Below are 24862 nucleotides of genomic sequence, written 5' to 3'. Positions count from 1 at the left end.
GCACCTTCACGATTTATCGGAGATCTGAATCTAGTTCTCTCTCTGTATGTCATTTGTGATTATTTGCCCAGAAACATTTCTCAAATCCTTCCAAGCCTGAAACTCTGGGTCAGCGAACAGCCTGTACCTTACTCTGACATACCATCAGATTTTAATTAATCTCCTCTCTGGTGCCGTACATGGTAACTGTCAGAAGTCTAGCTGAAATGTAGTTTCCCTCTTCCTCAGTTTGAAGGACCCTCCCTCAAGAAAACCGACTTCACTTTAATTTGATTGGGCCCCAGTCACTTTTCATGGGCAAGGCAGGCTAATGAGGTTTGCCGCCTGCTGATGGATAGCTGCCTGGAATGCACCCATCCGTTCCCTTTGCCCGCCACATCGGTCTGAGGGAGAATAGGCGTCCTGGCATCTCCGGAGAATTCATTACCTCACTTGCAGGGCAATTCAACTGTCGGGGATGGCTTTTGCTTAGAGAATCATCCTCAGAAGCAGGCTGTTGGGTAGAGTTGCCGCCAAATTTTACTTCAAGCAAACTGATGAGATGGATTCAGACTCGAGGTTCTTGATGAGAATAAAATATCAGAGGGATTTTGAAAATGACCTGCAGCTTCAATTTATAAATCTGTTCATCAGTGGGGTTTTTTTTTTAAAGGAGCTTGAGGCAATTACAATAATCTCCTTCCACACATTTTATCCTCGTAACAACCTGGAGAAGAAGGTTAAGCTGAAATAAAGTAACAGACTCAAGAAAACTCGGCACTTTACATGGAAGAGTAGGTTTCCTCTGATTCTCTCACCACTACTCTGACCTGGCTTTAAGAAGGCCTAGCTCTGAATGACAGACTGTCTGGTAATCATATAACCGTTTTTCTGAGATCCTTGGAGTAAATATAAGAGGCAGAAATAGAGCAAATACATCGCAACGTAAGAACAGCCTTACTGATGAAGACCAAAAGGTCCTTTATTTCAGGCTTTTGTTTGCAACAGTGTCTAGTAAAAGGCTGCCAGCAAGCCTACAATGAGGGCATGAAGGCAGTGGTCTTCCCCTGGGGTTTGCCTCTCAGTAACTATATTCTGAGGTACACTGCCTCTGACTGTGGAGGCTCCGTTTAGGCTAATAGCCATCAATATATCTATCTTCACCAATTAATCTCATCCCCATTTAAAGCTTTGTAAACCAGTGGTGCTCATCAACATGAGGGGGGCAGAAAGTGCTATGAGTTAGTTGTGCATTACGTGAAGAATTATTTTCTTTAGTATATGACTGCATTCTACCACTAATCAAGGCGGGCATAAACTTTTAGTTTTATAAGAGAATGAATTTCTAATATATGCAGGGTTGTTGTTGTTTTTACACAGTGCACTAATATACCAGGAAGATGAGGTTGGTAGCATGCGTATTCCATACGGATGCTTCCAGTTTGAATCCACATGAATATTTGAGATTATTCAGTTACAGGAAGCATCTGAAAGCTAGAGACCTCACTTAAAATTAATATAGGTGCATCTTTAAAATCTGAACCTCCCCCAATACTTCTTAATTGTTTTAGAAAACATTCTGCTTCTGGTGTGTTAGCAAAATAAGGACTTTTTCTCCCCCTTGCACAAGACTCCACAATGTGCTGCCTTCACAAATTCTCTTCTAGTCTGCGCCCTCCATTATGCTTTGCCTGCAATACTCTCCAGAAAGCATCTCTGTGAAAGTTTTATAGGGAAATTTATATTAGTACAATTGATGAATGGCTTAAATATTTTAGTTGCTTATAACCCTAGTTGTCCCCGCCTCCTCCCCGCCGCCTATGAAAATTTCTACCATCTCTTTAAGATCCCCTGGACTCCTGAAATTAATCTTTACTTTAGAGATTTCACCTCTTTGCTGAACAAGTGCATTTTTCATGCCTTGCTCAGTAGCTCCTGCTACAGATCTGCAACAGACGCCATGAAAAGAAGTATGCCTTATGGTCCAGATTTGGAATGAAAGGATTACCATTTCTCAAAAGCGAAATCTCTCATGCTTCAAGAAGAATGCCCATTAGCAAAACTGGCAGTGGATGCACTCGTATACTAACTATGAGGGGGCCTGTGAATTCACCCCCAGTTAGAAAGGTGTGCAATGAAACGTATATTGTCCCTGTGCTTGTGAGATGATAGCATTGATACAGCTCCTTGATATGAATGTAGTAGTTTGAGAGCACCACCTACAGGCAATCAGACCATAGTGAATAAAAATGGATCCTGAACTAGCCCTTGAAGAACTCTGTTAGGAAATAAATGAAAACTGTTGTTCCCATTTCCACAGGCCCCGGACATTAAATTTTGTGTTTGCAGTACCCAAGTCAACAACATCCAAGTTAAAACAAGTAAGTAGTAAGTTGGCTTGCTATTATGTATTGAGCTTTTTGCTTATAGTGATTTCAGCCAGTAATGAGTTCAGGTCATAACATCTATATTGAAGGCCAGAACAGACAGACAACACAAGCTCAACATGAGCCAAATATATACACACAAACCCCACCCCGGTAATACCCAACAACCAATAAGCACACGGAGTTAGAATCCTTATTTTGCATTAACTATATGCAAAGTAACATATTTACAGAGCTGTGATTGGACTTTATTGTACATAACGGATTGGATGCAGCAAGCAGAAAAACAGCCAATAGGAATGAGGGCTTTAGGAGCCCAGGCTCAGACTGAAGCTCAGTCAGTACATAACACTTGTGGTGAGGGTTTCCCTGTAACATTTGCTGTCTGCTACTGCAGCTCTCTGTTTTCGTTGGTTTCTCATCAGAGCAGCTTCCAATACACTTGAGGGATACATCAATGGAAACTCTTCTTCACTTTCTGTCAACTCTTTGTTTAATTCTTCTTCCCCCTGCGATTCTGCAGGTGGCTTCCCTTGTTTTAGTTTGACGAACGCCTTGAGAGAATCAGGGCCAAGCTACACATGACAAATGACGCTTGAACGGCAAGTGTATTTCTCCCTGTTCACTTGCCCTCCACTCAATCCACTTGCCGTTCAAGTGTCATTCGTCATGTGTAGCTTGGCCCTCAGACTCCAGTCTTGCCAAATTGCATTCTGGGTGTTGTTTCGTGGACATGGTGATCCTGCAGGGCTCAGTAAAGCTCTGTATCTTCCTCCTTTCTTTCTGCATGTCTGACTACAGTGATGGAATAGGAAGTTTGGGTGAACCCCCTAGACCCTCCTGCAGCCTGTGCTTTCCGTGATGTACAAAGTCCCTTGAGCTCTGGAGCCCACACAATCTGCACCATATCCAGAGCAAGGACTAGAAAGGGGTATGAGAGAGGCCAGTCTAGACCTCCAGTCTCCCTCATAATTCCTTGGTACAAAGAAGAGAAGCAGGTCTCCGCTATCAGGAATCTACTGAGATCACTTGGACCAGAACCCACAGGTTGAAATTAAATCAAGAGTTTTCAGCTAAACATTAGGAAGACCTTCCTGACAGTTTGAGCAGTTCCTCTGTGGAACAGGCTTCCTTGGGAGGCGGTGGTGGGCTCTCCTTCTTCGGAGGTTTTATGCAGAGGCTAGATGGCCCTCTGATAGCAATGCTGATTCTGTGAACTAGAAAAGCACAAAGTGGAAAACCACCCGGATATTCACAAAAATAGTCTCAACATTTATGCGAAGTTATAGCAGTGTTATATACAAATTTGTCCAATGTGCAAACAGTACAAATATGTTAGCTTATTACATGCAAAATACATGTATCATTTCCCAATAGTCCAATTGCCGTAGGGAACTGCGTGCCCCGTTCCGTTTCTTCTATGAACAAGGCAAGATCTCCATGGGTGAAGAAGAAGGGTAAGTATGAGTCAAAACAAAATCCATCGGCTTTTGTCTTTTTATCCTCACACGATGTTCATAAAGATGTTGTACAAGGAGTCCAACCACATGCAGCCCTAACTGCAGCCGGCTAAGCGGCAGATTTCGTCAGTACGACTTCCTCAGGGGCTGGTGGATCACCTGAAAGCCGACTCATTCCAGAAAACCCAAAGAGTGACACAGAATCGCAGGTCCGCGTGCTTTTCTGGTTTGAACCGGATATTGGGCTTGTTGTTTTGTATGCTTGGATTCTGTGAACTAGGCAGATCATGAGAAGGATGGCAGGAAGGGTCACATCAATGCTTAGTTCTCATAGCCCCTTCTTACATGCCCAGGGTAAGGCCGATCACCACCTTGGGGTCAGGTAGCAATTCTCCTCAGGCCAGTTGGCTAGGGATACCGACAGTGTTTTGCCATCTTCTGGGCATGGAGTAAGGGTCATGGGGTGTGTGTGTGTGGGGGGGTGGTATTTGTGAATTTCCTACATTATGCAGGGGGTTGGACTAGATGACCCTGTAGGCCCCTTCCAACCCTGATTCTACCCACAAGTTTTGTGTCTGTTATAGGAGGGAATGTGTCCTCTGTCACATTTTTCTGACAAACTCTTCCATGTTGTCTTCACAGTGACAACCCTGTGAGGTATATTAGGCTGAGAGAGAGAGAGGGAGGGAGGGAGGGAGGTGTCACCCAGCAGGCTGCCATGACAGAGTGGGAATTGAACCCGAGTCTCCCAGATCATTCCAACACTTGAACACCTACACCACACTTACTCATTGCCAGCACCCCGGCTAGAGCCAATTACTCCTGGGAAATTGCCAGCCTCACCAAAAGATTTATATGCAAGTGTGAGTCAACTCTGATTCTCTAATGTATTATGGACTTTGGGGGCAAAAGTGTCCTTTGACAGGTAGTGTTTTGACTCTTTGTTCTTTTTACAATAGAGTCATACTGCTGACTCAGGAATGCTTCCAGGAAAATTATGAGGTGATATTACCAGCCAATAACTTTAGCTTCTGTATTCTTCAAATAGCTGGAAAATAAATGAACAACCCTCTCCCCCTCAGCCCAGACACTCATGTCCGCGCATCCCATGTTCATTTTATTTGGAGGAAAGAACTGAGTTTTCACAAAGGGATGTTCATGAGGACCTTCAGGGACATGAATGGAACGGTTCTTATGGGTGGGAGAGCCCCAGGCCTCAGTTGGACTTGCAACCTCCATGCTCACAACAATGTTCTTGACTGGACATGACTCCAAAGATGGTTGGGAACACTTAAATCCTGACAAAATTAATGGAATTTAATTTTCCCTTTCAGGATTAAGAGTCCCCAACCTGAGGGCACTTTTGGAATTTTTAAAAACAGGTAGTAGATACGATTATGAAATGGCTGCCAAGGGGAGCGGTCAGACCAGTCACAACATGGCTATTGAGGGCTAGGCCCAACGACAAAATGTTAGGAGTTTCCAAGTCAAAAATCCTTCCATGATGAAGGCAGCCAGTTCCAAATGGGTGCTCCCAGTGCAGACACAACGGTGATGCCTCCTGGGCTGTTCTGAGGCACCTCCTGGCACAATTAGCTGGCAGAAAGTCAAGACTGGCTCTGCTTTGAGCTTCAGGAAAGACTGGGACAGGTGCCATGACACCCAAAGGCAGCACATTGGGAATCACTGCATATATGTTTGCAGTTGCCAACTGGCTCTCGTATTTACCACAACATAGACTGGCTGTATAGCGGAGGTTTGCTTTCTGGGGATTAATCTCTTTGCCAAATAATAGTCAACTGCCTTGTCTAACGAATGGTTCAGAACTCTGGCTAATCTAAGGTAAATTTTGATGGTCAAATCTAACAAGTTTCAGCTATTTGTGGGGCTTCCAGGTCCCCTGGTGGGGGCACGGACTTCCCCACTCCCCGCCCTTGCCCCACGCTGCCACTCAGCTGGCTGGTGGGGGGAAAAGGTGGGTAAACAGGCCTTTCAGGCGTGCTTTCAGCGTGGCGTGACAATGACACTCCCAGGAGTGGCGTCATCACACTGGCCACCAGGCCAATTTGGGCTCCAAGGCCAGGGGATCAATAAGGTAAGTGCTGGGTACCCCCTCCCACAGGGAGGGTCAGGGGACCTAGCAACCCTGCCTATTTGCCATAGCATTTCTAGTCCAAAAGGAATTACCCAACAATTTTTTTTTTAACCAGACATGAATAAATAGGGAAGCAGATGGAAATATTTACTGATCCTGTTGCCTAGATACCAGAGGATAATGCTCAACTGCAGCCAATGGCATGTGAGGGAAATGTTGCATTCCTTATCTGCATGTAGCATGAAGAAGCCACAAATTCTAGAAAGAGTTTTCTCAATCTGTCATGATTTTCTTTCCTTCAGGGTGGCCATTGTCACCAATACGTGATGCAAAAATTAAATACAATATTTGGAAAGTTTATTTGAGGATCAAATATGATATTTGATACGCATTCAAAAAGCTCCAGGTAGGTAGCTGTGTTGGTCTGCAGAGCAGGATTTGAGTCCAGTGGTACCAACAAGATTTTCAAGCTATAAGCTTTCAAGAATCAGTGCTCCCTTCTTTAAATATCAGGTATCTTTTTCAGTCTTGTTGGTCTCTCAGGTGCTACTGGATTTGTTGGTCTCTCAGGAGTCTGTCATTCAGAAAGCGTTTGGTAAAAAAAAAGTTGGAAAATTCCTTTTGGTCCAGAAACACTAAGACAAGACTATTGTAGTGGTCAGAGAGCTAGACTAAGTCTTGGGAGGTTCAAATCCCTTCTCTGCCATGGAAGCTTGGGTGATTTGGGACTGGACATTCTCTCCCACCCTTACCTACCTTTTGAGAATAAAATGGAGGAGTAGAGAAACATGCATGCCACCCTGAGCTTCTTGGGAGAAGGGTGGGATAAAAACACACTAAATTAATAAAACTACTTGCACAAAATAGCAACCTTGCATGTCAGGATTGTAGCAAGGGCTCCTATTAGGTGTGGTTGGTGTGCAGCATCTGAAAAGGGCTGAAGAACCAATGTGAGGTTATTTTAAAATCAAACTAGGAATCAGCACCTAGATAAATGCGTAGGGTTGCAATCTCACATTTAGCCTTCCACACATTAAGAAGTATTTTTAAACCATATAAAAGTGTACACTGTACACAGATTGTACAGACATTCACTATAATGTGTGTACAGGCCTCAGAGGAATCCAGCTTCTTGTCTGAACCTAGCAGCACAGTCCATTTCCTCAGCAGCTCCCTGCTCTTGGCCTCATGACAGGCACGCCACACTGCAAAAAGAGACTTCCAGCCACTCTGCTCTATTGTTGATGACTGGGACAACAATTGCTTAATCCTATGATATAAATCTGAGGAGACTGGGATTTCTAGTTTAGAAAAAAGATGGCTAATTGGGGGGGGGGGGGCAGTATCCTGACAGGTTTATAAAATTAGGCCAGGGTGTGCCTGTGGGAAGGCGTGCAAGGTGGCAAACCCCCGGGAGTTTGCCCACCACTGGCGGGCACCCAGGAACCCTGGGTCTTACCCAACCCAGCATGGCCAGATAAGGGAAGAACAGCCACTGCCTGGGACAGCCCTAAATCTTAAAGTGCTGGCATCAGCTGGCTGGGAGGAGGCAGGGCAGCCATTTAAAGGAGGTGGAAGGCAAGGCTGGAGGTCAGCCCAGTTCATTCAGACTCACTTGGTGATTTCTCCTGCCCAGAAAACCAAAAAGGATAACAAGTCCTAAGAGACCCAGATGAAATATATACTTATAAATATTATGTTTTTTAACTTTTAATTCTTAGAAAGTGCAAGTGCAAAGTGTGTAAACAAAGTTTATAATCCTGTCTTGCATATCATATCAAGGTACCCCAAACAATCACTATGTCCAAATAAGTCAATGCCATAAATATCCAATTCAATCCAAGCCAATGTTTGTCATTAAGTAAATATCACAGGTCATCGGGTAAATATCAAAGTTCATCCAAAAATCAGTCAATTATATTCACGCTTTGTTTTTTCTTTGTAGGCAGAAACCTGCTGAGAAGAATCAACAACGGGGAGAAATATCTCAGGGAAGATGGCAACCGGGAGGAATGCTCCCGGGAAGTTGGCAACAGGTGTGCTAGCCCTTAGTACATCCCGTTTTGTTCTGCTTCTTCAAGCCAATCCTTACAACTGCTCATTTACTTCAGAGCCATTCTTAACATGCATTGGTGTTCAATCTAGTAATTTCCTTAGTAATTTCTCCTGCCCATCAACCTGGGAAGGTGGGGCAACCCTCAGGGAGGCAGGGAGAGGAAGAGGCAGGCATAACCCAGGGAGTCTCCCTCAAAAGGGCCAGGGAGTCAGGCCTGAAGGACATGCTAGACTTCCCACCACTACAGGGGAGGGCAGTAGACAGAGGGGAAGAACAACGAGGGTCCCGTTAACCCGTCTCTAGACTGAGGCCTGTTGAGGCCCCCACAAGGAGGCTCTGAAGGGTGTACCACCGCCCTCCATCCTGATGGTACAGCCGATGCTCACCATGGGGAGGGAGGGACAAAGACTCCCTCTTTCATAACATTAGAACTTCAGGGAACCCAGCAAATAGATTTAGGATGGATGAAAGAAAATAGATTTAGGCAATAGATTCAGAAAGGACAAAAGGAAATACTTCTTTACGCAGCAAGTGATTAAAATTGTGAAATTCACTGACTGAAGATTTATTTATTTATTTATAGTCTGCCTTTCTCACTGAGGCTCCAGGTGGGTTACACAGTGTGAGATTACTAGTACAGCTAATTTTAAGGACATTCCCATAAACAATACCATAGGATAAAGAAACAGAAGTTTTCAAAGACATAGCATTAGCAAGGATCCAGAGTTGAAGAAATGCTGAAACAGAGCATAAGCAATTCTAGGACTGACATTAGATAACATGAAACACAGGTAGCTCATAGGAGCACACAGGGCCTTTTTTCAGCTGGAACACAGTGGAACAGAATTCCGGAACCTCTTGAAAATGGACACATGGCTGGTGGCCCCGCCCCCTGAACTCCAGACAGAGGGGGGTTGAGATTGCCCTCCGCACCACCGAGGGTGATTTAAACTTTTAAAAACTCCCCCTTTGTTCCAGCTGACACAAAGTGATGTTATTGGTCCTGGGAGTGTACATGCATTTTGCATGCGCACATGTGGTACCAGGGGCACCACCTCCCACCAAGAGTACCCACTGAGTTCCACCACCTCTTTTCCTAGAAAAAAAGCCCTGGGAGCACATATTTAAAAACAACAGAGAGTCCATAAGGAAACATAGTGGTGAAGTCTATGGTCCCTAACTCATTAGGATGCAAAGACGACCACGAGCATAGATGGTTTTAAAAAGGGATTCGACCGATTCCTGGAGGAGAGGTCACTCAGTGGATACTAGACATAGGGTTGCCAGCCTCCAGGTAGTGGCTGGAGATTTCCCAGAATTACAACTGGTCTTCAGGCCACAGAGATCAGTTCACCTGGAGAAAATGATTCCTTCAGAGGGTGGACTCTATGGAATTATGTCAGGCCAAGGTCCTTTCCCTCCCCAAACCCCACCTTCTCCAGGTTTCAACCCCCAGATCTCCAGGAATTTCCCAACTTGGAGCTGGCAACCCTAACAAGACATGGTGACTAAAGGCAGTGAACCTCTGAATATCAGTGCCAGGAAGCAACATCTCAGGATGGCCTCAGGCTCCATGCCCTGCTGTTGGGCCTTCGTAGTAACTGGTTGGCCACTGTCCAAGAGGATGCTGGACTAGATAGACCTTGCTTCGCTCCATCAGGGCTCTTAATCCATCCTCCACCCCAGCCTTGGAATACGTCCAGCTGGGGCCTGACACTTGCTGAGAGTTATTTTGTGGTTGCTTCCCCTATAACATGAATTTTCCATAATCATAAACTCTCTGTCTAGACAGATTAGAGTTTCTAAGAGATAGCAAAGGTGGATATAGTGCATCTTAATGGTTCTGCTAAGCTTCAGTGATGGCATCTGTTCCAGAGAGAAATCTCTTAAAGAGCATTAATTTGAGAACAAACTCCACGCCAACCCATGGCCAAGCTAGGGCAAGCATATTGTCGGCATCAGGAAGAGCAGTTAAAATGGATTTATTTATACAAGCTTTCTAGGAACTCTCAGTGTTTTGAAATGCTTCAGAGAGAGCCATTAAACGCAGGGAATGTCAGCCCTAGGAACATTGTTCTCCAAATGAACTAAATGGTTCGGAGATTCCTGCTGAGAAAATATTAATAATCTAATTCATATTCTTTGTTTAAGCTCTTTGGCAGATGCTTTGCTTAGACCCTTTGGATTTATCTTGGGTTTTTCCTCCCTTTTTAAGATGACATTTTTGACAACTCTTTGCCCATGTTCTGAAAATTGTGCAGGAATCATCCATGCAATAAGGTTTTTGCTAGAACCACAAATAGATTTTTGCTGTCAGCAGCTCATTCTCAAAAGAAACAGGTTGCTTTTTAAAAATTGATTGATTGATTGATTTCACTTACAATTTATTTGGTACAAGTCAAACAGTATAAAACAGAGGAAGATTTTTAAAAAGAAAGGAAAAAAATACCAATTACAAATATTCTGCCAAGTTTTAAATGATAAATGGTTAATAAGGGATGACATACTGTTTCAGTCTGATTCATATTCTACCATGTGGTAAGTTAATACGTTTAAAAAAGCAAGTTAAGTTAAAGTTGGTAAGTTAAAAAAAAATCAAAAGGAACAGTTTGCAACATCGGGGAGGGGGGCATCTTTTTTCCCCCACCCCCAAAAGTTCATGAAATAGAGCCCATTGTCTGTGTTCAGACAAATAAACACATATGTGTAAACGCATGAAGGTGTGTGGAGGGCAATCTAAACTCCCCTCTGTCTGGAGATCAGGGGGCGGGGCCACCGGCCATGTGACCATTTTCAAGAGGTGCCGGAACTCCGTTCCACCGCGTTCCAGCTGAAAAAAAGCCCTGCCCACATGCGTAGGACTGGGCTCTCGCTTTTTAAATTTGTGCATGACTGCAGGCCAAGCTTTAGATACCTCCAGTTCAGAAGGACTCCTCATGTGTAGAGTGTCCCAGATATCTGTTCTGCCTCTCAAACATTTTAATATCTACATGAAACTGCTGGGAGAGACCATGCCGCGGCCTGGAGTGGGTAGTTATCAATATGCAAATGACACCCGGCTCTATTTCTCCTTTATATCCGAGTCAGGAAAGGTGACCTCATTTCTGAATGCCTGTCTGAGGTTTGCAGAGGACAGGAGGAAAGCAAATAAAAAATGGATTTTAATCCCGACTAGCAGAATTAGGTATCCTGTCTCTTGAGTACCAAATTGCTGGACAGTAATAACGGTCAACGGGTGTGACTTTGATGCAGAGCAGATGGCATTCTAGAAGCATCTGGGAAACAGAATGCTGAGATAAGGCAACTGTGGCCTGACCTCACATGGTAATTATTTGGGATAGTGAAAAAGACCTAGATTTGGGTCCAATAGTACCCTAAAGACCAAAAAGTGCGCTCATCCTTTAATCAAGAGCTGTGCTGTGAACCTACCAATAGGTGGCAGTGCTTCCAAGCTTTGTTTGAAATATCTACTGCTTGATTCCTAAGGGCCCGAGGACACAACAGGTGAAGCTGGGAATTTGTGATACACCCTCCAGCATGTAATTTGACGGCAAAAATGGCCACAGTGGGTCCCACTGGCGGCAGTGCTGGGGTGGAAGATGGTTAACAGTGCTGTCCACACCATTTTTTCTGACTGAAAATGGCTCCTCCAATCTGTGTTAAACCTCATTCAGATTCCAGCTTTCCCCCTCTATTAGAGTGGCTTACAAGTAAACAAGGGCCAGTCATGGAAGTCCAGCATAGCAGGCAATTTGCCTGTGACTCACAAGCATGAGACATGGGGGAATCCATGGCTCTCCATCATGTTTTGTCTTCTTCAGAAGCCCTGCTTTAGGTCAAGGCTGTGGCACACGCCTCCTTTTCCCAACCTCTAATCCTCCTGACCCCTGCTCATATTTGCCCCATGTGAGGTGATGGGGAGGAATATAGAGCAATCTTTATGTTTCCTCCAACAAGGTGAATATTAACTTGGGGAGGGAACTGAGGTTGTGTATGTCAGAGCTGTGGCTAGATAATAGTTGTATCCAGACTACCTTCTGCAATCAGACAAGAGTCCGTTGTTTTCAAAAGATTTACTGAAAAATGCAACCATTATAGTCCACTGGCCCAGATGCAATATCTGGGTTGGTACACGTGTATTGTTATGAATGAAAGGCAAAGAATACAGTACAAAATATCAAGACTCAGTAGGCCCAGCCTCCCCCCACAGTTTTCAAAACAATCCCTTTGAAGCTGAGACAGTGAAAGTTTCCCAGGACTGGAAAAGCTGTAGCCAAAACATTCCTCTTCTGAGAGATAGCTGCTAGGGAACATCTTGGCACCTGTGAAGAGAGCACTTAGACCACTAACAGAATTAAAATGGAGTTTCTTTGGTTACAATATATTCTGAACCTGACAGTGTAAATGTGTGATTTATACCTCCCTCTCCGCCCCACATTCTACTTTCACCTGTTGACAAAGACAAGAGACCTGATTATGAACTTCCAGCATCTCTTCCTGTTTAGCCCTCAGGGGGCTGCCTTGTGTTTGGGCTGTGGCCAATTTGGACACCAGTGGGGGAATCACATGACTGACTGTTCTCTTCCCCCCCTCCCAAATTCCCTGCAGACAGAAAACAAGCATGTTAGGTAGACACCAGCAAGCAATTAAATGAATCAGACTGTAATGCCGGCACGCTAAAAGTAATCATCTTTTTGATGAAAAAGAGATGGCTGTTTGGTCTGTGCTGACGACATTTCTATAGTAACGAGCTCTAATAAAGAAATGAATCCTAACAAAATACGCTGCTTATGTTTTCTTTTCTTGCTGTTCTGTCTTCTATATAACCATGAAAAGGTCTTCAAACTTTGCCTTCTACCACCAAAGCCGGAAACTGAATCCAGGGCAAATTTCTGGTTTGGGGAAGTCCAGGCAGAGAGTACCTAGGGCCCCTCCCATACCCACGCAGTGCGCATACATTGCATGCACTGCATGCAAGCCACATGCACTTTCCGTCTCCCCTTTCATGCAGCTTTCCTCCTCCCCTTCACTTGTGAGTCCTTGCACTGCATGCTCTGCTTTCACGTCCTTTCCCCAATGGCATTGGGCAGTGAGTGCCACTGGGAGCGCCACTGCCATGTCCCTTGTACATGCCTTTCCTCTACCAGGAGAAGAGGGGACAGGAGGGCTTGTAAGTGAGCAAATGGCCTGGGGAAGGGTCCACAGGTGAGCAGGAGGAGAGATACACAGGCCGAGGGGGTGGCAACTGGCCTCACCAGGTGCCTTGCCTGAGGATATGTTGACACTGGCCCTGTCTGTAGGAGAACATGGCCTATTACTTGCATCTGTAAGGATCACCTTGAATGGCGCTGCCCAAACCTTCAGCTGCCCCTCTAGAAATAAAATGGGTTGGAGAGGAAGTGACAGCTCCAGTAACTGAATTACAATCCCAGTGCAAATTGCAAGCAGCGTGCTTAACCCTGGAAGAAATGTTTGCTTTTTTGCAAACGCTTAGAATTGTTCTCAATTGTTGTTCAGCATTTTTTTTTAGCACGTGGCAGTTCTCACACTGCTTTCCATTGGCTTCCCTGTCTTCCATTTAATTGACCCACCTGAACTGCTATTACGTTATCAGCTGAAAACAGCACCCTAAAGCACTAGAAGATACGTTTGCTTTTTATGCTCAAAATTGTTTGATATTGTTCAGGGGTGTGTGTATTAGTATGTGCATGCGTGCGTGTGCGCGCATGCACGCACACACACACACCCATTTTCGTACTGTTTTCCCATGGCCATCTCTGTCACCCAGACTACCTGAAAGAAAAATGAATTAAATTACAAAAGAGGTACCTTCCTTGGTAGTCTTAAACCTGCTGGCATGTGTGGTAGAGGGGGGGGGGTGCCTGGCCTTTATCTTTTATGCTCCAGCTTTACTAGTTTTGCCTTCTTGGTATCTTAAAGCCAATCATGTTAACCGGTTGTGCTAGCTTAGCCTGCCAATATTGTGCACTGTCTTGTGCTGCTGTCTGGGTTCAACATCTCAACCATATAACTTGTGAGCAAGCGTTAGCACAATGAATGGTGCCAGGGCTTTTTTTTCTGGGAAAAGAGGTGGTGGAACTCAGTGGTGGAACTCAAGACCGCTCAATGACATCACTTTGGGTCAGCTGGAACAAGGGGGGAGTTTTATAAAGCTTAAATTGCTCTCGACGAAAATGGTCACATGGCCGGTGGCCCCGCTTCCTGATCTCCAGACAGAGATGAGTTTAGATTGCCCTCTGTCCGGAGTTCAGGGGGTGGGGCCACCGGCCATGTGACCATTTTTAAGAGGTGCTGGAACTCCGTTCCACCACATTCCTGCTGAAAAAAAGCCCTGAATGGTGCCAACTGCACCGTTACTGACACCACACACGTACTCGAACTGTGGCTGGTTTTGAATAATGCCTCACACCATCTATCCAAGCCATCAATCCAGCCAATTGTGAGCGTACACCGTGCCATGCTGACTGCTGCTTAACCATACAGACACAAAACCACCCCAAGTGCTTCTCATTTTAAATTATAAGAAAATCTGTGCAATTTACAGAGTACTTGCACTGAGAGGAAACAAGTATTGCAAGCAACGTAAGCTTGATTTTCAAATGTCTTGCTTCCAAAAGTGGAATAATCTCCAGGATGGATCAAGTTCCTAGGACAGTGTGCAAGAATCTGTTTCTCAGTTTCTTCCCCAGAATCTGATTCCTTATTGTGGAGAGTGAATATAGAGATCCCTCTAGCTGAGAGGTTTTATTGCAAATGTCACCAAGCTTGCAACAGCATTCTTTAATGGTGATCCATTCCTAATGACATTCCGATTCCTAAGGGTAACTTGCATTCACCGAAAGTCCCCCCACACCATCTCTCTCACAGTAGAATACTAAGCAGTAGATATATTTATAATGCTGACTTAATTAATTCTAGCGTGAGGGCGCTAATTTATTCAGGAAAGCTAGTTGCAAATTATAAACTGGATGTGGAAAAGAAGATATTTTGTAATCCAGGGTTGATCTAATTTAATGTGGTGTATTAATATTGATTTTCCATCTTCTTGCTTTCCCCCCTGCTTTGCAAATGATGTCCTTGGAATAATTAATGAATGCTTTCTGAACGTCTTCACTGTTCATAAACATTGATATACTAGAGTCACATGTATGGGTGGTGGTTTGGAATCTGTATGCAAGCTCAAAGCTCCCTCCCTCCACAGCACTTTCAACAAGCATGAAACAGTCCGTTCTGTCACTCACTAACCCATATGTGAGGTTTCTTCCTATTTTCCTTCAGCCATGTACCTTTTAGCTAATTGGTCCTTACTACGCCAGCTTCCTATCCCTAGCAAAGAAAATTGGACCAAGGGAAAAATTATTTAATTAACAAACAAGATAACGGCATGGTTCAATTGGAAGAACAAACTGGGGTTTACCATTACATGAATGAGCCTGGGAGTCTTTGAGACTTGAGTTCCCTTCCCTCTCCTTCCCTTCATGCACAGTTTGAAAATCACACGTCTACTTTTGGGGCAAACCGTAGTTTGTTGTTACATCTGAAGCAAAAATGAAGGGTTACTTTCATCTCTTTAAATCAAGATTAACCCTAATTTAAATCCTGTTTCAGAGGGAAGAGAACAAATCATATATTACATGGTTCATGGCAAACTACAATATCTAACGTGTGGTAAATAAGAAATTTCTGTCAGAAGAATAAGATGTCCTTGCCTCCCCTCTCCTACTGCATCCCAAAATGATCCCTGAAATGTTACTTCTGGAGGACTGGAGTTCCCCAGGAACAACACTGGAGGGTGGGGAGTCAGAGGACTGTTGTGGGAGCGGGGAACTGGTGGAAATGGTTCTGTTACCAAAAACTTGCTGTCCGTTCTAAGCCATAGTCGTCTACCTATAATACTTGCTGTTTCTGTTAAATTTTCCTTTACTTGAAAAGAACTGGATGTCATTTGCCTACCTCAGAGGATTTCAGCCTTCTTACTGCCAGAAACCCTTTCCACATCAGTTTGTGTGCCAATTCACTCCTTCAGGCCCACCACAGAATCCCTCTTGGCTTATACGTGTTGCTCTGCCAACACAGGTAAAGTGTAACCAAGAATGTGTGCAACTTGCAGAGAAGTGAATAGTCTGTCTTTGAGGCAACGGCTTTACCAACAACAACCTTCTCACCAAAGAAAATTTGATAATTTCCTGAGGAATCCCAGTAGCCTAGTATGAAAATTGTGGGATTTTACTGTTTTGTCTCAGGAGAAATGATGTCTCACTGTATCGAAATGCATACAGAAGTAAGGAATATTCTAGACGGAACAATCCAGATGGCTGAAATAACGAGCAATGCTGTGTGCTGGAGGGGAAGTCAATAGCTCCCTGGGGTGGCTAACCAATGTGACCTTCCTGACACCAATTAGGGTGATCCATCAGACCCAAAGTGTCAGTCAAAATCCATCCACCAAGCCAACACAACAAGAAAACAACAACAACATGGCCTGCCAGAACAAGTACATGGATCTAACATCCCATAGTCAGGAAAAATAGTATTGGCAGATTTTGTTGGGTTGGGTGACCCCCTTGTATCACAATTCTTATAGAGTATTATTTTATACTATAGTATAGTATAGTTATCCAGCACCATCAGCTTGCTGAATGCCTTATGACATAGGCAAAAAGACACATCCCTCCTACAAAGAGATTTCGATCAAACTTAGATAATGTGGTAAACAACAGAGGGAAGGGGAGGATCAGAGTAGGGAGAGATGGGTCTGGGCATGTAGGAAAAAAGGTTTGTCCAAAATGAGTGTGTTATTAGTTTGGGCACATCATTTAAAAGCAATTTTCTCTTTGGTTGAGCGTCATCCTTCCTGGACCCAATGGTTCAAAATGGCGGCAGGGTGGGGGGAGATTAAAAAGCATAGAATATGTTCTATACATTTATGCCAGAACCACATGAGATTACTTGCTCCCGTACTGTTCTAAGACATTAGATGCTTCTTGTCAGGGCTTGTCGCTGCCACCGCTGGGCAGGGCACCAGCTGGGCCAGCCCTGACATCAGAGGGGCACCAGGGATGCTGCAGGACCTTGCTCTGTGGAAGGAGGGGCGGTATACATCACCCTGACTCCCTCTCAATCCACTCGCTGGCCTGCTCAACCTGGCCTGCTTACCCCCTGCGTCCTCCATCATCTCCTCCTCCCAGAACTCTCCTCCAAGCCTCCACTCTCACACTACTCTGTTCTCATGCCACACCATCTCTCCTTACTCACACCCACCACCTCAGAGCTCTTCCTAGCCACCTTATATAGGGTTTCCTTTCCCCGCCCCGCCCTCCTTCTAGGCTTGTTCCCTCTCCTGACTTGGCCCAGCTGTGCCTTCCCTCAGGTGTTTCCCTCCTACCACTAATCCATTCTTGGCTTCCTTGCCTTGCTGGCAGGGTGGAGTTGAATGTGAGCCATCCCCAGCTGAGGTCTGCTTGGCCTTGCTCATGAGGAGCTGCCCCAGTAGGCCTTTGAACTGCTGAGCTTGCCTGGCCTTGCTCACGAGGAACTGCCCCAGCCGGCTTCTGCGCTGCTGAGCTTGCCTGGCCTTGCTCGCGAGGAATTGCCCTGGCCAGCTTCTGGGCTGCCTGCTCATTGATGCTAGACGGGGCTACCCATCTCTTCCCCCAAAATGCCTGTGGCAGCTCCACCTGGAGGGGCTTGGCTCCTAGCAACCCCTGAGCCAGGCTACTGTCCTCTTGCCGGGGTGTGGCTCTGGGCTGTAGTGGCTGCTTCTCCTCCTTGGCTGGTAAGGGCTCTGTTTGGGCTGCTGCTGGGTCCCTATTCCCTCTGCCTTGGCCCTTTTCCTCTGTCCTGCTTAGCCCCCTCTCTTGCCCCTGGAGGGTGGGACTGGCTGGTCTCTCCCTGCTCCCTCCAGCCCTCTGAGGCTTTGGCCTTTCGCCCCTTCCCCCTCGAGCGGGCAGGTTCTGGACCTGGTTGCTGGCTGGGGTGGTAGGGCCACTGCCTCCCGGTTGCCTCCCACTGCTCCCTCCTGGCAAGTCTGGGGGCTGGGACTCAGACCCCGGACACTTCTAATTGTTGATTCAGGATTCAGGATTCTGAACCAAGATTAAACTGTGCTTTAGAATCCTAGTTTCTAGACAAGAGTACAAACCAGTTCTGCCTGATTTGGACACTACAAAACATTTGCATAGGACCAGGGCATCTTCAGTTTCCCAACAGCATGTGAAACAAAGATTGAGGGAGTCAATCAGCTGGAAGACTCCTTTTATGAGAATCTAAGTTTACCAACCTCCAGAGGGTGACTGGGGATCTGGAATTTCAGCTGAACCCCAGATATCTGTCCTGCTGGCAGCTTTGGTGGATGGTCTCTGTGGCATCATCTCCCTGCTGAAGTCCCTCCCTAAACCTCCTCTCCCCAGGCCTCCAGGAATTTCCAAACCTCAAGTTGGCAACTGTATTCTCACTGTGAACAGAGGTGTGAACAAAACTGAGGTTTATTCATGATGTTTGAATACAGTCTAAGCACTCCTGTGAAAGAAAAGTCTGACACCAAGTTGACTTTGGTTCATGTTCCAGGACATCCTTGCTGACCGAGAAGGGGCCACATAGGATAGAGGGATGGAGTGGAAAGTTGTGCAAAGCAGACAGAGCCCTGGGGAACCTTATTGCTGCTCCAGTTGATTGATTTGAGAAAACGAGCAGAGGTTGTGATGGGTGCAACGTGGGGTTTCTTTTTAGCCCAAAGACCGTCACTTGAACACCGTACAATATCTCAGACACACAAAGCAAGATGATAGCTAATTCTGCACTTCAAAGGGTTTCCTGCAAACTCTCCTCTTAGCAGAGCATTCAAAGAAATGGCCAATACCACCAAGTCCCAACATCTCAGAGATCACATCTCCTTATATAAAGTCCAGTGTGGCACCTTCCAATCAGCATGCCGTATGGACCCTCTGGAGTGGCCAGGCCTGGTATAAATACTAAGAGTTAGGGTTATGCCCAGTCAACAGAACAGTGTTTTCTGCATGTGTCACTCCATATATTTCCACCAGGGGCACTTTTTTAGAGAACACACCCTTCTAATCTGGATTCCAAGTTCAACTGCCTGAGGGTTGCCAACCTCCAGGTAGTGGCTGGAGATCTCTCGAAATTATAACTGATCTCTAGGCCATAGAGATCAGTTCCCCTAAAGAAACTGGCTGCTTTGGAGGGTGGGTTCTATGACATTATACCCCGCTGAGGTCCCTCCCCTCCCCAAACCCCACCTTCACCAGGCTCCACCCCCCCAAATTTCCACAAATTTCCTAACCTGCAGCTGGCAATTCTAAATTGCCTGCAGACCTGGCCTAGCAATGTAAAAAACAGTTTCATAATTCATTCCTCCCACAGATCCCCTCATTGCGTACATTTTATTTCTTTTATTTATGTTATTTGTAGTCCAACTTTCTTACTGAGACTCAAGGGGGATTACAAACATAAGTCAATATGATTAACAGCTGGGACAGTCAATAAACAATACAATAAGTTAGAGAGTGCAGAAATCTGAAAACAAGCAGAAATCTGATACCAAGATGAAACAAAGTTAAAATGAAACACAAGCAATTTGACATGATGTAATAAGCAACAGTAAGAGACAGTGCACAGTGATATAGTCTACAGTCCCTGTCCTTTTACTGAAGCATCTCTTTGAACTAGAGATGGGCATGAACTGAAATACGAACCAAAGTTCATGATGAACCAGGCCAGTTCGTGGTTCGCGAACCAGCAGTTTGTCAGAGCCCATTTCTGATGAACCGCCATGAACTTTAGGCTGGTTCATTTGGTTCGGTTTTTGGTTTGTCACTGCAGACAGCTTGGTGCCGATCAATCAGTTTCCTAGGCAACAGGGGATGGACTTCCTGCAGACCTTCTGCTGACCCGGAAGTGGCCATCTGCTGGCCTGGAAGTGACAATTTGCTGGCCTGGAAGTGACATTTCCACGAACCAAACAACTGGTTTGCGAACTAGGGCAAGCTTGTGAAAGTTTGTGGTTCGTTAAATGCGATGAACCATAAACCGCACGGTTCATTTTCCCCCTGGTTCATGCCCATCTCTACTTTGATCCATTTCCTTACAGCACAGCTCTATTACTGGTGTAAGAAAGCTCTTCTGAATAATTTGGTTTTGCACAGTTTGTGGAAAGCCAGGAGAGTGGTAACTTAACAGAAATACTCATCAAATAACAACCACACTACAAATGTAAGAAACCAGCTCTTCATTGCTTAACATATCCATTGTTTAAAATACCTCTTTCTCTTCAGGATTTCATAACCTGCATTTAATTAGAACTGCAAATTTCTGGATATTGGGAAAATGTCAGTGGTTTGTTTAGCTAGACAGCTACTGTTTTCATGTATTGCTCAATAAAAGCTTTGCATTTCATTATTGCAGCTTCCAAAGGAATAGATGGTTTCTTCCAAGGCTCCTGTAATGCTGTTTTGATACGTGCTACAATATTGATCTATTTCCCGCCTTGCAGCAATGGCTAAGGGAGAGAAAAATGCCAGAACTGTCTAATATGAAAGCATCAAATCAGCTGGATGCCTTCAGGATTCAGCTTGAGTGGAGAGTAAACACTTGAACAGTTCCTTGAAGTTCTCACACAGAAATTTGCCCCAAGTCAACGAAACAATCCTATTATACAAGAAGGAAAACAGGACCCAATCCTGTGCTTTCTAAATCTCCATGAATATTGTTAATTATCCTAGAAAAGCAATGGAAAGATTATTTCGTTGTTGACTCTCATTTCCGGTGAGAGAAGAATTTCACATCTGCATAATTCGCTTGACAGTTTTGTAAAGAGAGGTCAGAAGGAAGCATGGAAAAGGTTAACTGCATGTTTGTTGTGCATTGGATAACCCTGACCAGACTAATTAAAACAAGAACCTTTGTATCAAGTTCAAAGAATGAGACATTTGAGAATATTGTGTCATTCTCTTCAGCAAGGTTTCTGGAAGGGAAAATCCACCAGGTGGTAATTTGCTACAGGGTGCACAAAACCACTTGAGAATATAAGAAGAGCCCTGCTAGAGTAGGACTGTTGTCCACTAGCATCTTATTTCAGACAGCTGATATTCAGAAGTTCACTGCCTCTGAATGTGGAGATTTCCTTTCAACATCTTAGTAGCCATTGATGGACCTGTCCTCTATATTTCTGTGTAATTCGGCCTTAAAGGCAGCTATGGCTCTCACCAGCAGCAAATGCTACAATTAAATCAGTCATTGAACCAAGAAGTACTTCCTTTCGTCTGTCCTAAAGTCCGTCAACTGAACTGGGTGCCCTTGACGGTAGAGAGCGTGCCATCAAGTCATAGCTGACTTACGGCGACTCCTGGTGGTGTTTTCATGGCAAGAGACTAACAGAGATGGTTTCCCATTGCCTACCTCTGCAACCCTGGTTGTCCTTGAGGTCTCCCATCCAATTAACTAACTAAGGCTAGCCCTGATTAGCACCTGTGATCTGATGAGATTGAGCTTGCCTGGGCTATCCAGATCAGGACAACTAGGTGCCCCGTAGCAGCAGCAGCAGCAGCAGCAACAATAATATAATTTATATACCACCCTTCAGTACAATTTAACATCCACTCAGAGCAGGTTACAAAGTGTGTTATTATTATCCTCACGACAATCACCCTGTGAGGTGCCTGGGGCTGAGAGAGCTCTGAGAGAGCTGTGACTGATCCAAGGTCACCCAGCTGGCTTCAAGCAGAGGAGCAGGGAATCAAACCCGGTTCTCCAGATTAGAGTCCCATCGCTCTTAACCAGTATACCAAACTGGCTCTTCTAGTATTATGAGAGCAGGAGAAAAAGCTTTCTGTATTCCCATTCCTAACCCCATGCATAATTTTATAAATTTTGTCTTCCCTTTGTTACCCTTTTTTCTAAACTGAAAAATCCTAGTATACTCTTTAGCTGCTCCTCCAAACCCTTAATCATATTTGTTGACCTCTCTTGCACTTGTCCCAGCACTGTAATATCCTTTTTGGGCTACAGTGACCAGAATGGTACGCACAGTATTCCAAATGAGGTCTCATCATAAATCTGTATAGGGCCATTATAATACTGGGTGTTTTATTTTCAGTCCCTTTCACAACCAACCAACCAACCAACCAACCAACCAACAAAAATAATCCTAGACACGGTAGAATTTTCAGACTTGGTAAATTGGCTGTTTGGATTGCCTTGCCAAGTAGGAAAGAGAATCTTACCATGCACCTCTGTCCTGGATTTCTGACCAGACCATACGATCGGTAAGATTGTTCTTCACCACTTGACAGGACTTGACCAGCAGACCAAATGGTTAGATGTACTCAGAAAGCAATCCAAAGCAGGGTTACTCAATGGGGCTCACACTCAGGAAAGTGTCTTAGGATTTCATTGTCAGTGGCAAGTTACTACGTGGTAAGTGGTCATTGCATTCATCTTGAGAAGCTTGTCTTGCCTCAGTTTTAGTGTAATATTTTGTAGGATGGACTAGGACTGGGGAATCCTCGGTTCAAATCCCCACGCAGCCAAGAAGTTCACATTTTCCCAGCCTAATCTACCCTCCAGGATTGCTGTGAGGATGAAACAGAGAAGGGGAGAACCGTGTTTATCATCCTCAGAGGAAGGAAAGGATAAACATGTGGTAGGGAGATAGTGATTTCTTTCATATGCTACGCCACCTTTACAGCAGTATTTGACTCTGTGAAGTATCTGCTACAGAGGGTGGGAAAAAGCCCTCTCCTGAAAGAATGCTGCAAAATCTTTCATCGACCACACACCGAAGCGGCTTTGAGTGATACAAATTGAAAACTATGAGAGATAAAGAGGGAGCACATGGCACTCCTGAAAGGTGAACAAAGGGTCAGCGCCTCACAAGAGCAGAAAATCGCCTTCTCCACTTGCCCAATTCTTCCTGCAAATTAAGTCCAGAGAACATGCTGGGATTCTCATTGACTGGCTTCGTCAATGCCCGAGGTTATGTAAAGGCCTCCACTTCTCCACTGCTGGCCATGGGTGGAATGGGATGGGAGGCCAAGAGGGCAACTGGTCAGAGAAACTGAGCAAGGGATTTAGGGTGCTGACTAATTGTCAGATATGTGACAGAAGCATGGGCAGATAGCTAAGTCACCAGGAAGTAGGGTTCTACAAGCTTGCCACAAAATAGTTTACTATGCTAGGAAACTCACACTTATGAGTGCAACAGCAACCTATCTTTTGCCTATCCTGTCGATATCCCATTGGTCTCACAGCAAACTCATAGTTGAATACTTATAACAGAATAGGGTAGCCAGGTCCCTCGTGTCCCCCAGCGGGGGACTGGGATCCTGGCACCCACTCTACCTTTTTTTTTTCAAGTTCTCCTGTGCGCACAAAGGGCGGATATGCCTTGGCGTGTGTGATGACGGCACTTCCGGGACTGGCGTCACTGCACGCACGGGAGAAAGGGTGCTTATTTCCCCTTTCTTCTGGATGCCACCGCTGTAGCTCGCTCATGGTGGTGGCGGCAACAGCAGCAGTGAGAGTGGCTCGCTGTCACCAGCACCACCCACTGCCACCGCCGTTGCGCTGGCGAAAGCGGCCTGCAGCGGTGATAGCAAGCAGCGGTGGCAGCAGGAGGCACTGGCGCTGGTGACAGCAAGCTGCTCTTGCTGCCGCCGCCGCCACCGCCGCTTGCTTTCGCCACTGCAAGCTGCTTTAGTCAGCGCAGAGCAAGTGGCGGCGGAGTAAGCGGGTGACGCTGGCAGCAGCAGCGGCAGTGAGAGTGGCCTGCTTTCACTGCTGCCATCGCCTGCTCTTGTGGTGTGGGAGCGTGCCCCCCCCCAAGGGAGGGGCACCCCAGGGAGCACGCCCCCCTCCAGGTGGGTAAGTTGGAGTGCGGTAGGAAGGGTGGGATCGGGGGATCCCCTGCCCCGGACAGGGGGATGGCAACCCTATCACAGAACCATCGAAAGGAGTCCAATTACAGACAAGGATGGGGTTTCTACATACCCAGGGGACAAGGGCTGCCAAGTTTCCTGCTACAGCAGAACCTCCCAGAGGCAGGTCCTGACTAGGGGTGTGCAAGGCCTGCCTGTTTCGTTAAACTTGATTCGGTTTTAACTGAATCAGGAAACCGTTTCAGTATTCAGGGAATACCGAAACAGCAAGCCTATTCGGTATTCGCGTTTTGGCTTGATTCGGCCATTGTTTTCAATGAGAAAACCTTCTCCCGGCTTTCTGGGAGTCTGGGGGGGGGGACCATTTTCTGTCCAAATCACACCAAACTTGGCGGAGACCTTCTCCTAACTCTCCTCTAACTACCCTCCAAGTTTCAGAAAGATTAGACTTTGGGAGGCCATGTTATGCCCCCCCCTCAAACAAGGTGCCCCACCCTCCTACACGCTCCATGGTTCTCGATGGGGGAAAACAAGTCATCTTTCTAGGTGGCTTGGGGTGGCATTTTGCAAGAAAAATGCAACCAACTTTCAAGGGACTTGCTCCCACCTGTCCTCCCACCCTCCACCAAGTTTCAGGCAGATTCCACTTTGGGGGGGCCATTTTACGGCCTCCCAAAGAAGGTGCCCCTATCCACTTCCACTCCACTATTCCCTATGGGGGAAATAAGAGAGGCTTGTCTGGCTAGGGGTGGCATTTTGCATGCCAGACAAGCCTCTCTTATTTCCCCCACAGAAAATAATGGAGAAAGGGGGGGCTAAGAGCAGCATCATTGGGAGGCCATAAAATGGCCCCCCAAAGTGAGATCTGCTTGAGCCTTGGTGGAGGGAGGGAGGACAGGTAGGAGGAGGTCCTCTGAAGTTAGGGGGCATTTTGCATGCTTGAACCCAGACGGTCCTATAGCATACCAGAAGGG

The sequence above is a fragment of the Eublepharis macularius genome, chromosome 9 (genome assembly GCF_028583425.1).
Source record: "Eublepharis macularius isolate TG4126 chromosome 9, MPM_Emac_v1.0, whole genome shotgun sequence".
Taxonomy (NCBI): domain Eukaryota; kingdom Metazoa; phylum Chordata; class Lepidosauria; order Squamata; family Eublepharidae; genus Eublepharis; species Eublepharis macularius.
This window is presented reverse-complemented; position numbering follows the sequence as displayed.